Source organism: Lissotriton vulgaris, chromosome 1_2 (assembly GCF_964263255.1).
Source record: "Lissotriton vulgaris chromosome 1_2, aLisVul1.2, whole genome shotgun sequence".
NCBI lineage: Eukaryota > Metazoa > Chordata > Amphibia > Caudata > Salamandridae > Lissotriton > Lissotriton vulgaris.
In genome coordinates, this window is record NC_141686.1 from 17896470 (window position 1) to 17910100 (window position 13631).

Sequence of the window (13631 nt, forward strand, 5' to 3'; positions counted from 1 at the left end):
CGGTCTTAAGGGCCTCGAGGTTTTCCGCTGTCCGTTCTTGGCGCCAGGTTTTCTCTTGAGTTCGGCTGGATTTTTTGGAGTCCTTGAGGTCTGTGGTGAACCATGTGGTTCTTCTGCTGTTGTGCATGTTCGGAGGGTTCTTGAGAAGGGCGAGGGCGTCGGCGCAGTTGCTGATCCACTGTGTGAGGTTTCGGGCGGAGGTGTTGGTGTCCGAGGCGTCGGCCGGGGGGGCCCTGGGCGAGGGAGGCGGTCAGCTGGTCAGGGGTGACTTTGCTCCAGCATCTTCGGGGGATCTGCGGCGGTTGGATGTGTGCGGTGAGTTTTTTGTAGGAGAAGTGGATGCATCGGTGGTCGGTCCAGTGGAGAGTGGTGGTGTGGCTGACCATGACATTTGTGCTGGCGGAGAAGATGGGGTCCAGCGTGTGTCCTGCATGGTGCGTCGGGGTGTTCACTAGTTGCTTCAGTCGGAAGTTGGAGAGGTTGCCGAGTAGGGGGGTGGTGTTGTTGTCGTTGTTGTTGTTCTCCAGGTGGAATTTCAGGTCCCCTAGGAGGATGTAGTCTGTGGTGGCGAAGGCGTGACGAAGTCGGCGATAGATTCGCTGAATTGTGGGCGTGGACCCGGTGGTCTGTAGATGAGTGTTCATCTGAGGGTGGTCGAGGGGTTGGTGTGGATCTGGAAGTGTAGGTGCTCGGGGTGCTGAGAGTTTCTTCGGTGCTGGATGCGACTCTGAGGGTGTTCCTCCGGACGATAGCGATTCCTCCTCCGGGCTTGTTGGTACGATCCCTCCGGATGATTTTGAAGCAGTCTGGGATGGCAATCGCGATTGCGATGTCAGGGGCCGAGGAAGCGTTCATCCAGGTTTCCGTCCGGGGCTGTTGAGTAGAAGAGGTCCGAGAGTTTGATGGCGTGCTTGTGTACGGAGCGGGTGTTGAGTAGGATGCACTTGAGGTCTTTGTTGTTTCATGGGCTGGTGTGGGAGGTGGTGGTTCGGGTTCTGGTGTAGCAGCAGTTTCGGCAGAAGAATGGTCCGTGACTGCGCTTCGGGGTGGCTTGGTAGCAGGCATTTGAGGGGCCGGTGTTAAGTGGGAGGAGGGTGGCGGCGTCGAAGGTCCGTCGTGTGTGGTGGGCCTGACGGGTAAAGGGGTTCTAGCGCTAGGCACGGTCCAGGCGCGAACTGGCGCAGACAGGCTTGCCGCGTGGCTTCGCAGCGGCCTGCATTAAGAAGGGATGGAGTGAGGGAGGAGCAACTGGGAGGCGGGTAGCGGGAGCCAATGGGAGGGAGGGGGCGGGGCCGCAGGGGCAGGAAATAGCGGGAAGTGGGTGGCAGGGAAAGGAATAAAGGACGGCGAAAAAAAGCAAAAAAGACAAGGAGGCAACTTTATTCACTCAGCGGGGGGGAAGGCGGAGAGGAGCAGAGGCAGCACAACGGCGGATCACGTATAACGGAAAGAAAGCGAGGTAGACAGGGACACAACACAATCAGATGGCAGAAAACCAAGCGCAGGTGAGCAAAGAGCCTAAACAATGCAACAAAATACATTTTGTCCTTTCATTTCCCATTCTTTCTCCTTCAACAGCTTTTAGGTATGTCAAAAATTCCTCCTTCCATCTAGACCATGGAATCAGAGGCTCACCCTTGGATTGTAAAAATTTTGTAGGTGGATCGAATTGCATTATGATAACAAAATTAGTGAAAAATTGAGAGAAGAATAACTGTGGATAATATAGAAAATATGAAACCCAAAGTGAACATATAACGGAATGTGAAATTGTAACTATATAAGGCGAAATGTAGGTTACATTCAAAGTAAACTGCAGTAGTATGTAACGAATTGATAATGCTCGGAGTGAGTAAAAATAAAAGTGGCAAATGTGATTGCAATTACTGCTGTGCACATCGGCGTAGTGGTAATTATTCAACGCACAACTGTGCGCATCGGTGTAATAGTGTGCAATTACTGCTCTGCACATCATCACTGTAGAACAAGTGACTTACCTCCGGTAACGATATATCTGTAAGAAACATTAGTTAGTTAGATTCCTTACCTTAGAATATCCTCAAGCGTCAGGCTGGATCCGGAAAGTTTTGCATAGCAGTACCTCTGCACGGCGGTAGGCGTCGTCTGCGGCTCCGCGTCCGTTGTCGGCGTTGTTGGCGCCGGGATGGCGCCTACGGAGTACTTAGACGCCGCGCTCGCGCGCTGACGTCAGTTCTTATACACAGCTTTTCCCGCGCCAGAAACGCAGAGCCATGATAAAAACCGAGACTGGTGCCATGAAACTAGGCTCAAAGGGATGTACCTTAACCCTAGATATCGGTTTGCAGTACGGGGAGGATGGGTGGGGCGGTAAGGAAAATAACTATATAATGTTTCTTATAGATATATCGCTATCGAAGGTAAATAACTTGTTCATCTGTAAGAAACACGTTAGTTAGATTCCTTACCTTAGAATAGATACCCCAGCAATACCAACCCCGGTGGTGGGTCTGCGACCCAAGATCACACCAGAAAACCCTGGAGAACAGAACGGCCAAAGAAGCCATCTCTCCGGACTTGGCTGTCCAGGCAGTAGCGTCTAGCAAACGTATGCAGCGAGGCCCACATAGCTGCCTGACAGATGTCCTGCAAGGGGACACCCCGACCCAGGGCAGTAGTAGCCGCCGTGGCCCTAGTGGAATGGGCCCTCAGCCCAACAGGAGACTTCTTTTTCCCTAAGGAGTAGCAAACCTTGATGCACAAGACGACCCACCGAGAGAAGGTTCGTTTGTGCACCGCCTGTCCCTTCTTAGCACCCACGTAACCAAGAAAGAGCTGGTCATCCACCCGGAACTGGCGTGTGCGGTCCAGATAGAATGAGAGTGCACGTTTCGGGTCCGGACGATGGAGCCTCTCTTCCTCTTTGGAGGGATGCGGAGGCGGAAAGAAGGTGGGCAAGGTGATAGATTGCCCGATGTGGAAGGCCGTGACTGCCTTGGGCAGGAAAGAGGGACGCGTTCTTAAAACAACATTATCCGGATGGACAGAAAGGAAAGGAGGCTTAGAAGAAAGAGCCTGGAGCTCACTCACTCTCCTGGCAGAGGCAAGTCAAACTGCCTCAACTGTTGCCGCTCAATATCCAGGCATGGAGGTGGAGACTGGACAGGTTCGGTGGAGGACCGTCCCCTGCTGCTGCGACAGAAGGTCCTCCCGAAAAGGCAGAAAGCTCGGGATACCAGTACCTTCGTGCCCAGTCCGGAGCCACAAGGATGACTTGGGCCCGGTTGCGCCTGATCTTCTTCGGCACTCTGGCCAGTAGTGGTATAGGCGGAAAGGAGTACAACAGAACGCAACTCCACTCACGACGAAAAGCATCTCTAAGCGAGTGCCGCCTTGGAAACTCCAACGCACAGAACTGATGACATTGCACGTTCCCTTCTGTGGGGAATAGATCTAACCAAGGCTCCTCCCACTGGCGAAAGAGGCCTTGCGCCACGTCCGAATTCAGACGTCTTTCGCGATCCATCATGCACCGACGGCTGAGTTCGTCCGCCCTGGCATTCAGGGAACCTGCCAGGTGTTGAACCACCAGGGTGATGCCCTGCTGTTCCAGCCATTGCCAGAGGTGCAGAGCCTCCTGGCAAAGGGTCCATGACCCCACCCCGCCCTGCTTGTTGCAGTACCACAAGGCGGTGGTGTTGTCCGTGAACACCTGCACTACACTTCCCCAGGCAGTGGGAAGGAATGCCTTCAGTGCAAGCCGGATAGCCCGCAGCTCCAGAAGGTTGATGTGGAGCCGGGACTCCGCTGGAGACCAGAGGCCTCTGATCTCCGCCTCCCCATGTGGCCCCCCAGCCCAGGAGGGACGCATCCGTCACAACTACGTGCTCCAGTTGGGGTAGGGAGAGGGATCTGCAGCTGACACAATTGCGGTCCGTGAGCCACCGCTGCAACTGTCTCGCAGTGCCCTCCGAGATCAGGACGTGGTCGGACAGGTTGCCCTGATGCTGGGCCCACTGAAACTTCAGGTCCCACTGCAGAGCCCGCATCCACCACCACCTGGCGTGATGCACCAGAAGGACGCAGGAGGCCATCAGCGCCAGAAGCCGCAGCGTCAACCTGACCGAGACCCGGGATAAAGGCTGAAAGATCGGAATCAGAGCCTGGATATCCCAAACCCGCTGCTTGGGAGGATAAACCCGAAACTGCCCCGAATCCAGAACCGCTCCGATAAAGAGGAGCTTTTGAGAGGGACACAGGTGTAACTTCGGCACATTGATGGAAAACCCCAGCAAGTGCAGGAGGTCGCTGTAGTCAGGAGGTGGCTGACGACTGTCTGGGGTGAGCCTGCCTTCAACAACCAGTCGTCGAGATAGGGGACGACTGCCACCCCTAATCTGCGCAGATGAGCTGCGACCACCGCCATCACTTTTGTGAACATACGCGGGGCACCTGTAAGGCCAAAGGGGAGCACGGTGAACTGAAAGTGCTCATGGCCTACCGTAGGTAGCGCCGGTGGACCGGCAGGACGGGGATATGCAAATAAGCGTCCAAGTCCAACGCTACCATCAAGTCTCCGGGGTCTAGGGCAGCTAAGACCTGAGCCAAAGTCAGCATCTTGAACTTCTCCTTCCGGAGGAAGCCGTTGACGTTCCACAGGTCCAAGTTCGGGCGTAGGCCCACTTTGCCCTTCTTGGGAACAAGAAAGTAGCGGGAATAACAACCACGACCTACTTCTGGCCCAGGAACGTGCTCGATGGCCCACTTGGCCAAGAGGGTCGATACTCCCTCTTGCAGAAGTTGCAAGTGATCCCCCGACACACGGTGGTACTGCGGAGGCATGGATGGAGGGGTCACCTCGAAGGGGAGGGAGTAGCCCCTTCGGAAGATTAGCAGCACCCACCTGTCCGATGTGATGGTGTGCCAGTGGAGGAGGTGATGGCGGACCCTACCCCCCACTGGCGTTGAATGGGCCTGAAAGCTCGGACTAGGAAGGCTTTGAGGCAGATGCTGCGGGGGTGGATGTGGACTGGCCTCGCCGTTGTCTCGTGGCACCGCCACATCGATTACCACGTCCGCCGCCGCGTTAGATGTTAGACTGCGGCCCGTGGCTGGCAGGACATGAAGGGGCGCCCCTTCCTTGGCCACGAAAGGAGCGAAAGGAAGACTGCTGCTGATGCTGGCCAGAGAGGCCAAGGACTTGGCCGTAGCCCTGGAGTCCTTGAAGCGTTCAAGCGCATGATCTGCCTTGCCACCAAAGAGGTGGCTGCCATCGAACGGCATGTCCATGAGGGTGTTCTAGACATCAGCCGAGAAGTTGGCGGACCTCACCCAGGCGTGGCGGCGAACCGCCGCCGTAGTTGACATCGCCCTGCCCAGCAAGTCCGTGGTATCCAGCCCACATAGTATCGAATACCGTGCTTTGTCCCGTCCCTCCGCGAGGGCTTGAGCGAGCTTCGCCTGGGCCTCCTCCGGGCACTCTTGCAGCACGGCCGCAACCGTATCCCACAGAGAGTGGGTACAACGGCCCAAAAGGCAAGCAGTGTTGACTGACCGTAACCCACAACTGAGGGAGAACAGTTTCTTGCCAAACTGTTCATACCTTTTGGATTCCCGATCTGGGGGTGCAGTCGGGAATGCGGATTGGGAAGTAGAAACCTGGATAACCAGGCTCTCTGTGGTGAGGTGGGTGGACAGGAAGCTAGGGTCGCCCGGAGCTGGGCCGTGGCGCCTGGCGACGTTCCTATCTACAGGGGGGCCTGTAGCGGGCCTGGACCAGGTGCCCAACAGGACGTCCATGAGAGCCTCATTAAACGTCAGTAGATGTTCCGGAGAGCCTGTCTGTGGTTTAAGGACCTCAGTGAGGATGTTAGACCTCACAGTTGCGACGGGGAGCGTAAGCGCCAAGGCCTTGGCCGCCCTTGTCAGCACCACACTATAAGCAGCCCCCTCCTCCGTAGCCACTGTAGATGGGGAGACAAATTAGTGTAAATAACAAGGACCCCCTGTGAAGAAAATCAATTCATGATACAGGGAAATAGACAGTGTAAAAAACTTATCGGCATAATGTCAACACAATAGGAGGGAGAAATAGCACAAAAGAAGTAGGACTCAAAATATATAAAAAAACGATATCGTTTAATAAGTATAAATATTCACATTAAAAGCAATTAATAACAAGACATGAGTATAAATCAATAAGTCAATAGTAAACAAAAAAGCAACATTCAAATACTACATAAAACATACAAATAAAGAGTACTTTTACAATGGCAATATGTGTTGTTCGACGCGCGTTTCGGCGTTTGAGAAACGCCTTCTTCAGGAGCCACAAATATTATCGAGGCACTTGGTTGCCAGGTTAATTCGGTATAAAAAGCCTTTGCCGGTTGAGCGCTAATAGGTACACATTCAACAAGGCGGCTGGTTATCCTTACAAGTTGTAGTGAAAATTAAAACTCGGTAGGTTGATTAAGGAATAATTTGTCCGCTTTGTAGAACCCACTGATAGGGACATGCGAGGAGTGAGGTCATTACAGTATTCACTTCGAGAATGATAGTGCAAAGTTTACGAAAGGAAGCGAGAGCCGGAATAAATACTTGTTGCCTTCCTTATCTGGATTAAATGGGAGAAAGCTGCCGGTGCTTGCCGTCGTAATAAGGCTGAGGGAAGGTGAGTTACCACGCCAAAATGCACTTCGAGGACAAATATAAAAGGCTGTAGCTGTATTCGTCTATATCAGTAAATCGACGTTGTAGATAGCCGTTGCAATGGAGGAGTGGGAAGATGTATCACCACGCCAGGTAAACGTTTCTAAAAATAAAACGGATAAAAAGATATTCCGATCTTTATCTGACAACCTACGGGAGCCGTACGACGGATAAGTGCTGGCGTCCCGCAGCCGTTGGGAGTACGAAATAAGGGGAGACAAAGCCAGTGGCAGGTGAAGTGTCAAGACCACTGGCTTCCCCTAGCTCGTCTGTCCAGTCCTGAAATGACTGACACTCCCGTGTAAGAGGGTCCTCAGATCCTTTACCGCTCCCAATCCCCCTCGTCCTCCATCTCCTGAAATTCAGGAACAAAGGATGGAGCCGGATCAAAGAAGAATACCCCCAAATACAAGAGGCCGGAAACTCTCCAAGAGTCCTCTTTCAGATCTTACAGACTTTTGTCAAACCTCAAGCTTGCGAAGCCCCTGATATGACTTCTCAACAACTGTGTGAAGACACTTCATGTTTCTTCACTAATAAGATCAACACAATTTATGAAAAAATTATCTTGACCAATCAAGCCTCATTGACCACTACAGAATCTCCCCTTGATCCTGTAGAATGCACACCTGCTACTCATTCCCTGGATGTCTTTCCCCCGATATCCTTGAAAGGAACATCGGATCTTTTAAAACAAATTAAAAGCGGTAGTCCTGAGGATACTATACCTGCCAAACTAATGCCCACACTTAATGAACTTCTATGTCCAACGATCTGTGAACTGGTAAATATTTCACTCATCTCAGGTGCTGTCCCCAAAAATTGGAAAAGGGCGCTTGTCAGACCCATAAGGAAGAATACTGCCCTACTGTGGTCTGACCTGACGAATCTTAGGCCCATTTCCCTGTTACCTTTTGTGGGAAAAATTATAGAGAAACATGTTAACCACCACTTATCAGCACATGTGGAACTGGTAAAAGCCCTGGATGAATCCCAATCGGGTTTCCGCCCCAAGTACAGTACAGAATCCACTCTCTTGTCTGTTACTGATGATCTCCATGCCTACCAGGACAACCTTTCAGTCATCCTGGTGCTATTAGATCTATCAGCAGCGTTCGACACCGTGTCTCATACCATCCTGACGCAACGGTTGTCGAACGCTGGCATCCAGAACAAGGCTCTTGACTGGCTAAAGAGTTTTCTGACCGGCCGCACCCAGAGAGTCACCATGGGTGCATACCGCTCAGTGGAAACAGAGATATCTAAAGGGGTGCCACAGGGCTCATGCTTGAGCCCTACTCTCTTTAATATCTATGTGGCACCCCTGGCAGGAGTTTTGCGTAGATATGGCTTTATTCCCATATCTTACGCTGATGACACACAGCTCCTGTTCCCCTTCAAAACTCTCACCACTGAGGTCAGAAACTCCTTTTTGACAGGCATGAAAGAGGTGGCAAAATGGATGGCTACAAACTACCTCCAATGCAATGTCACCAAGCCTGAGATCATGTTATTTGGAGACGCGAAAATACTCTGGACACCCGAATGGTGGCCGTCGGAGCTTGGAGCAGTCCCTGAACCTAAACAGGTTGTGAAGAATCTGGGAGTCAGACTCGATCATGACCTGTCATTTAAACAGCACACCAATTACATATCAGGGATCTGCTTCCACACCATTGGACTTCTCCGTAAGGTCTTCCCGCTTTTACCCGACGCAGTAAGGAAAACGCTTGTTCAAGCGTTGATCCTCAGTCGGATTGACTACTGTAACGGTTTACTTTTATCAGCCAATGAGGGTGTGTTGGATAAGCTGCAGGTGATCCAGAACACGGCGGCTCGCCTAGTTCTGAATGCCCCTCCGAGAACTGCTTCTAAACCTCTTCTGAACCGCCTACACTGGCTTCCAATACGACAGAGGGTCAAATTTAAAATATGTTGTTTGATCCACAAATGCCTAAACTCAGAGGGACCTATCTATCTGGAACGGAAATTTATTCCTTATGCTCCAGTACGGTCTCTTAGATCTAGTAGTAATCTCCTTCTGGTGGTCCCCCACATAAAAAAAGTAAGACATGGAGGCAGAGCCTTGTCTGTTACTGGCCCTAAGTTGTGGAACAAGTTACCTTTGGCATTAAGGCAATGTAAAGAACATCTGACTTTCCGCAAACTTTTAAAAACAGCTCTTTTTAAAAATGAAGTCTAACTCATCCCCTCACTGTTAATATGCTGCTGATCCCTGGTCAAAAGCGCAGAGATACTCCTGTAGGAGTGATTCTAGCGCTATATAAACTTATAAATAAATAAATAAAATAAATAAAATAAGAATTGCTCCTCAGCCGGCGTTGAATGCGGCGTCGATTGACGCCGGTCCGGCGCTGTGTGTGGACGACGCCGGGGGCGACACCCTGGGGGTCGACGCCGGCGGGGTCGTATGGGCGACCAGCGCCGACCCGGATCCGGAACCGGATCCAACCGGGGCCTGTGGCGCCGGGACCAAAGTCGCCGACGGCGCCCGGGCCGAAGCACCCGACGGCGCCGGGGCCGAAGCACCCGGCCCGCATGGACTTCCAGTAGGGGCCACGGGGCCGGAGGCGCTCCCGCTGCACCCGACGGAGGAAAGAGGGACCTCATGGCCATGAGGAAGGCCTCTTTCTCCTCCGGCGTCGCGTTCAGCCCAGGGACCGGCGGGTATGGAGCTGGCCGCGGCGCCTGCGGCTCCGGCGGAGCTACGGAGGCGGTGTCGCCTGAACCCCCGCCGCATTGCGCGAGCATCTGGGGGAGTCGGATGAGCGATGTCGTCTCGTTGACTTCTTGTGCCTCTTACCTGAGGACTTGGAGCCCAACGAATGGTGACGACTCGCTGATCTTCGATGACCGTGGCCCGGCGACCGGTCCCTCAACCCCCTCCTGGACCGGGACCTGGAGCGGCATGGGGCCGACTGCCGGAGATCGAGGCGCTTACGGGACCGCTCCCGCCTCGCCTTCGACGTCAAGGCCCGGCAGTCGGGGCACGACCGGTAGTCGTGGTCGGCCCCAAGATAATAGAGGCAACGGCGGTGGGGATCGGTAACCGACATCAGTCGGTTGCAGTCTGTACATGTCTTGCACCCGGGTATCCCTACCGGCTCCGAGAGTCGGAAAGACTCGAGTAGTGATCAAAAAGGATCGAAAAAGTTTAGTCAAAAAGTGACCAGGGTACTGCTTTTTCCGGACCTGCGCTTGCTGGCGCGGAAAAAAGAAGAACTGACGTCAGTGCGCGAGGGCGGCGTACTCTGACGACGCCGACGACGGACGCAGAGCCGCTGCCGACGCCTACCGACGCGCAGGGGTACTGCTACGCAAAACTTTCTGGATCCAGCCTGACGCCTGGGGATATTCTAAGGTAAGGAATCTAACTAACGTGTTTCTTTCAGATGTGAAAATTCAATGCGAAACAGTTGTACAATGTCTGCCGTGCAGAACCGCTTATTTAATTTTCCTTGTGTGTGTATCTCGTTGCGTGCGGCATTGTTGTAATACAAAATTCAATAATCAGTCATGCACATCGGCGTTGTAGTTCTAAAATAAATAATGTGCACTCCCGTAACACACAACACTAGTTTGCTTACTAGTATTTCAACCAATATGGCCGCCACAACGTCAACGTGATGACGGGAAGATTCAATGTGCAGCCGTGCGCATCGGCGTGACCCGTAGACACTAGAATGTCTACTGTAATTATATCCAATCTGGCTGTCAACATACATGGAGATGTAATCACGTTGAAGTGCAGAACGTGAAGACGAAACTCTCCTTTCTTCTCGAATGTGAGTTCCTCGCTCGGAATGAAATGGATTCCTACGGGTGAAGAGTCGATAGTTCTAACGCGTGGTAGGCAACGTCTTATGAACTTGATGGAGGTTTTTTTTTTCACAACAAATTTTATTGAGTGAATAAGCAAAATAAGATATGTGGCTCCCCACAGTCAGGAGATCACCACCAAGCATTGTGGCACATTTTACATCACTAGTACAAAGTCCAATCAAGAAAAGGAGAAAAGACAAAAAAGAAAAATCCCCCCCCCCCCCTCCTCCACCACCCGCCAACCCCCACCGCCCAACTACCCTGCTACCCACCCCTTATCCCTCCCTAACCCCATGCACGTGAGAATAGAAAACATTCCGCACTTGGTTGTAGTGTGCTAGGCATGACACAGTTCTCAGGCCTGTACAGCATTCTCCACCTATATTTCTTCCTCTTGTTCTACTGGGGGATCCAGTGTCAACCCCCTATAGTCCGCCCGCCGCTTCCAGATCCTAAAATGCTTACGGGGGCATCCTCTCGCTTCAAACACTGGGCGTTCTAGCCCCATAAAGTAGTCTAGTCCAGCCTTCCATGCACACAGGGGGGGGGGGGCTTGCTCTCCCTTCCATGCTCGGGCCAGGTCTCTTTTGGCAACAACAAGTCCCAGCAACAATAGATGGCGTTTGTATATGTTTCCACCGACACCCTCCAATACATGGAGCAACCCTAACCGATGGGTGCGGGGAGGATCCCATCCCAATACCTCTGACAGGCAACTCCATACGCCCCTCCAGAAACCAATCAGCCTAGTACACGACCACATAGTATGCAGCAGCGTACCCGTTGCAGCCCCACAGCGCAGACACTCCGGAGACCCAATCAGTCCCGCCTTCCACAGCCGCTCGCGGGTGTAGTAGGCCCTGTGTAAATACTTGAATTGGATTAGCCTAAGTCGCATTGCAATGGCAGTCCCACGCGGGGATTCCAGGGCTTCCCTCCAATCATCTTCGTCTAGGGGACCAACATCCACCTCCCAGGCCTCCTTGAGGGGAAGTAGGGTGGAGGAGCAATGAGTGACCAGTGTTTGATAGATTCGGGAGACATTCTTATCTCCAAGGTCTCCCATGAAGACCTTCGCTTCAACTGGGCTAAATTCTGGGAGCGACTCCATGTTAGTGATGCTGGGCGCTAGCGCATGGCGAAGCTGTAGGTATCGAAAGAATTGGGTCTGGGGCATATGGAACTCAGTACTGAGCTCCTGGAATGATTTGAGGGTGACCCCGGTCAGTACATGGCCTAACGACTAGATCCCAATGGCGTCCCAGCTATCGAACCCCGCCAGGGAGGTCAGCTCAGGGAGGTCAGCTCGGGGAGCTGCCCGTTGTTCCACAACGGAGTCTCCTCTGTTAATCTACCCCACCAGCCCATGCGACGCAGCGCCTGTCGCCACACAACAAAGACAATTCTCGTGACATACGGCAATGTCCGCCGCAGCCTAGCTGAGTACGAGATCGTGTGTAGTGTGTTGTCCCCCATCAGTGAGCGCTCCAGGGCATATGCTGGGTCCCCTCTGTCTCCATACCACCATTCATTAAGTACCAGTAGCTGGGAGGCGTGATAATAGGACAATAGGTCCGAAGTGGCCAGACCACCACAGTACGTGGACAGGAAGCATGTCCTCAGCGCCACCCTGGCAGCCCCCCCAGCCCATAGGAAACGGCCTAATACAGAGTTGACCTGCCGAAACCACTGGGGGTTAATCAGGTGGGGGTAGCTTTGCAGCTGGTATAAAAGGCGCGGGAGCGCAACCATTTTGAAGATCGCGGACCTACCGAAAATAGTTAGGGGCATCCGAGACCACGTTTTCACGTTCGTCTGAACCCTCTCCCATACTGGCACTATGTTACGCTCCCAGGCAATATCCACCGATTCCGAGAGGAACACCCCCAGATACTTCAAACCTCCGGCCGCTACCTGCAATCCTGATGCCCAGGGGTCCGCCACAACTCCGCCCCCCAACACCCACAGAGTGGACTTACGTGGGTTTAGACAAAGGCCGATACCTCCCCAAAAATACGCATGATTTCTAAAACTCGGGGCCCGAGCGACGCAAATCAGTAAGAAAGAAGAGGACGTCGTCTGCATACAATGCGATTCTATCAGTGAGGTTCCCACTCCACACAAAGCCCCGCATCTGGGCGTCTATGCGCACCCAAGAGGCCAGAGGCTCCATTGCTAGGGCAAATAGGTACGGGGACAGTGGGCACCCCTGCCGGGTCCCCCGACCAATCTGAAACTTTTCAGAGACTGCCCCGGAGACACGCACCGAAGCTGTAATATCGGTATACAGTAGTTTGATGTATGAAAGAAACACCGGGCCCAGATTGAGACGAGGCAGGAGAGCAAATAGGTACGTCCAGCTAACCAAGTCAAAAGCTTTATCAATATCTGCTAGTAGCAAAGCCGCCTGTTCCCCCATGGCCCCTATGGCATCAACCGCTGCCTGTGCCCGCCGGATGTTGTGCCGTGTTGCCCTATGAGGCATAAAGCCGGCCTGGTCTGGGTGAACCAGGTCCGTCACATATGGGAGTAGACGGTTCGCCAGAGCCTTAGCTAGTATTTTAGCTTCTATGTTGAGCAGAGATATTGGGCGATAAGAGTGATGTCTATCGGGGGGTCTGCCCGGCTTCTGAAAGACCACAACTTCGACATGTCGCCAGTCAGGTGGCAACCTACCCCGTGTTCGCGCACCTCCAGTGCACTCCGGTAATGGGACCCCAGTTGGAGTTGAAATTTCCTATATAATTCACTCGGGAAGCCACTTGGCCCAGGTGCCTTCCCCGTGTTGAGCTGTCCCAGTGCATCACCTTCCGCTGTAAGGGGAACGTCGAGTGCCTTCCTGGTCTCATCCGAGACCGCCCTCGGAGGCAAGTCATCAATGAATTTAGCTACCTCATCCGCCGACAGACAATCCCTCGGAGCATATTGTGCCGTAAAGTAGCAGGCAAAACTCGCTGCCAGCTCAGCCGGGTCCGTGATCGCCACCCCATCCCCAGCAGTGAGACCCGGCAGCGTAATCGGTTGGAGCTTACGTTGACATAGCCTATGGAGCATTGTACATGACTTATCTCCCCACTGATATATTCTACTCCGCGTGG

General features: G+C 53.1%; 1 protein-coding gene across 1 annotated transcript in view; it reads right to left on the reverse strand.

Annotated features, from left to right (window-relative positions):
- SMC1B (structural maintenance of chromosomes 1B) overlaps positions 1-13631 on the reverse strand; it is a 2420665-nt gene that overhangs the window by 1807324 nt on the left and 599710 nt on the right. The gene's annotated exons all lie outside the window — the stretch shown is intronic.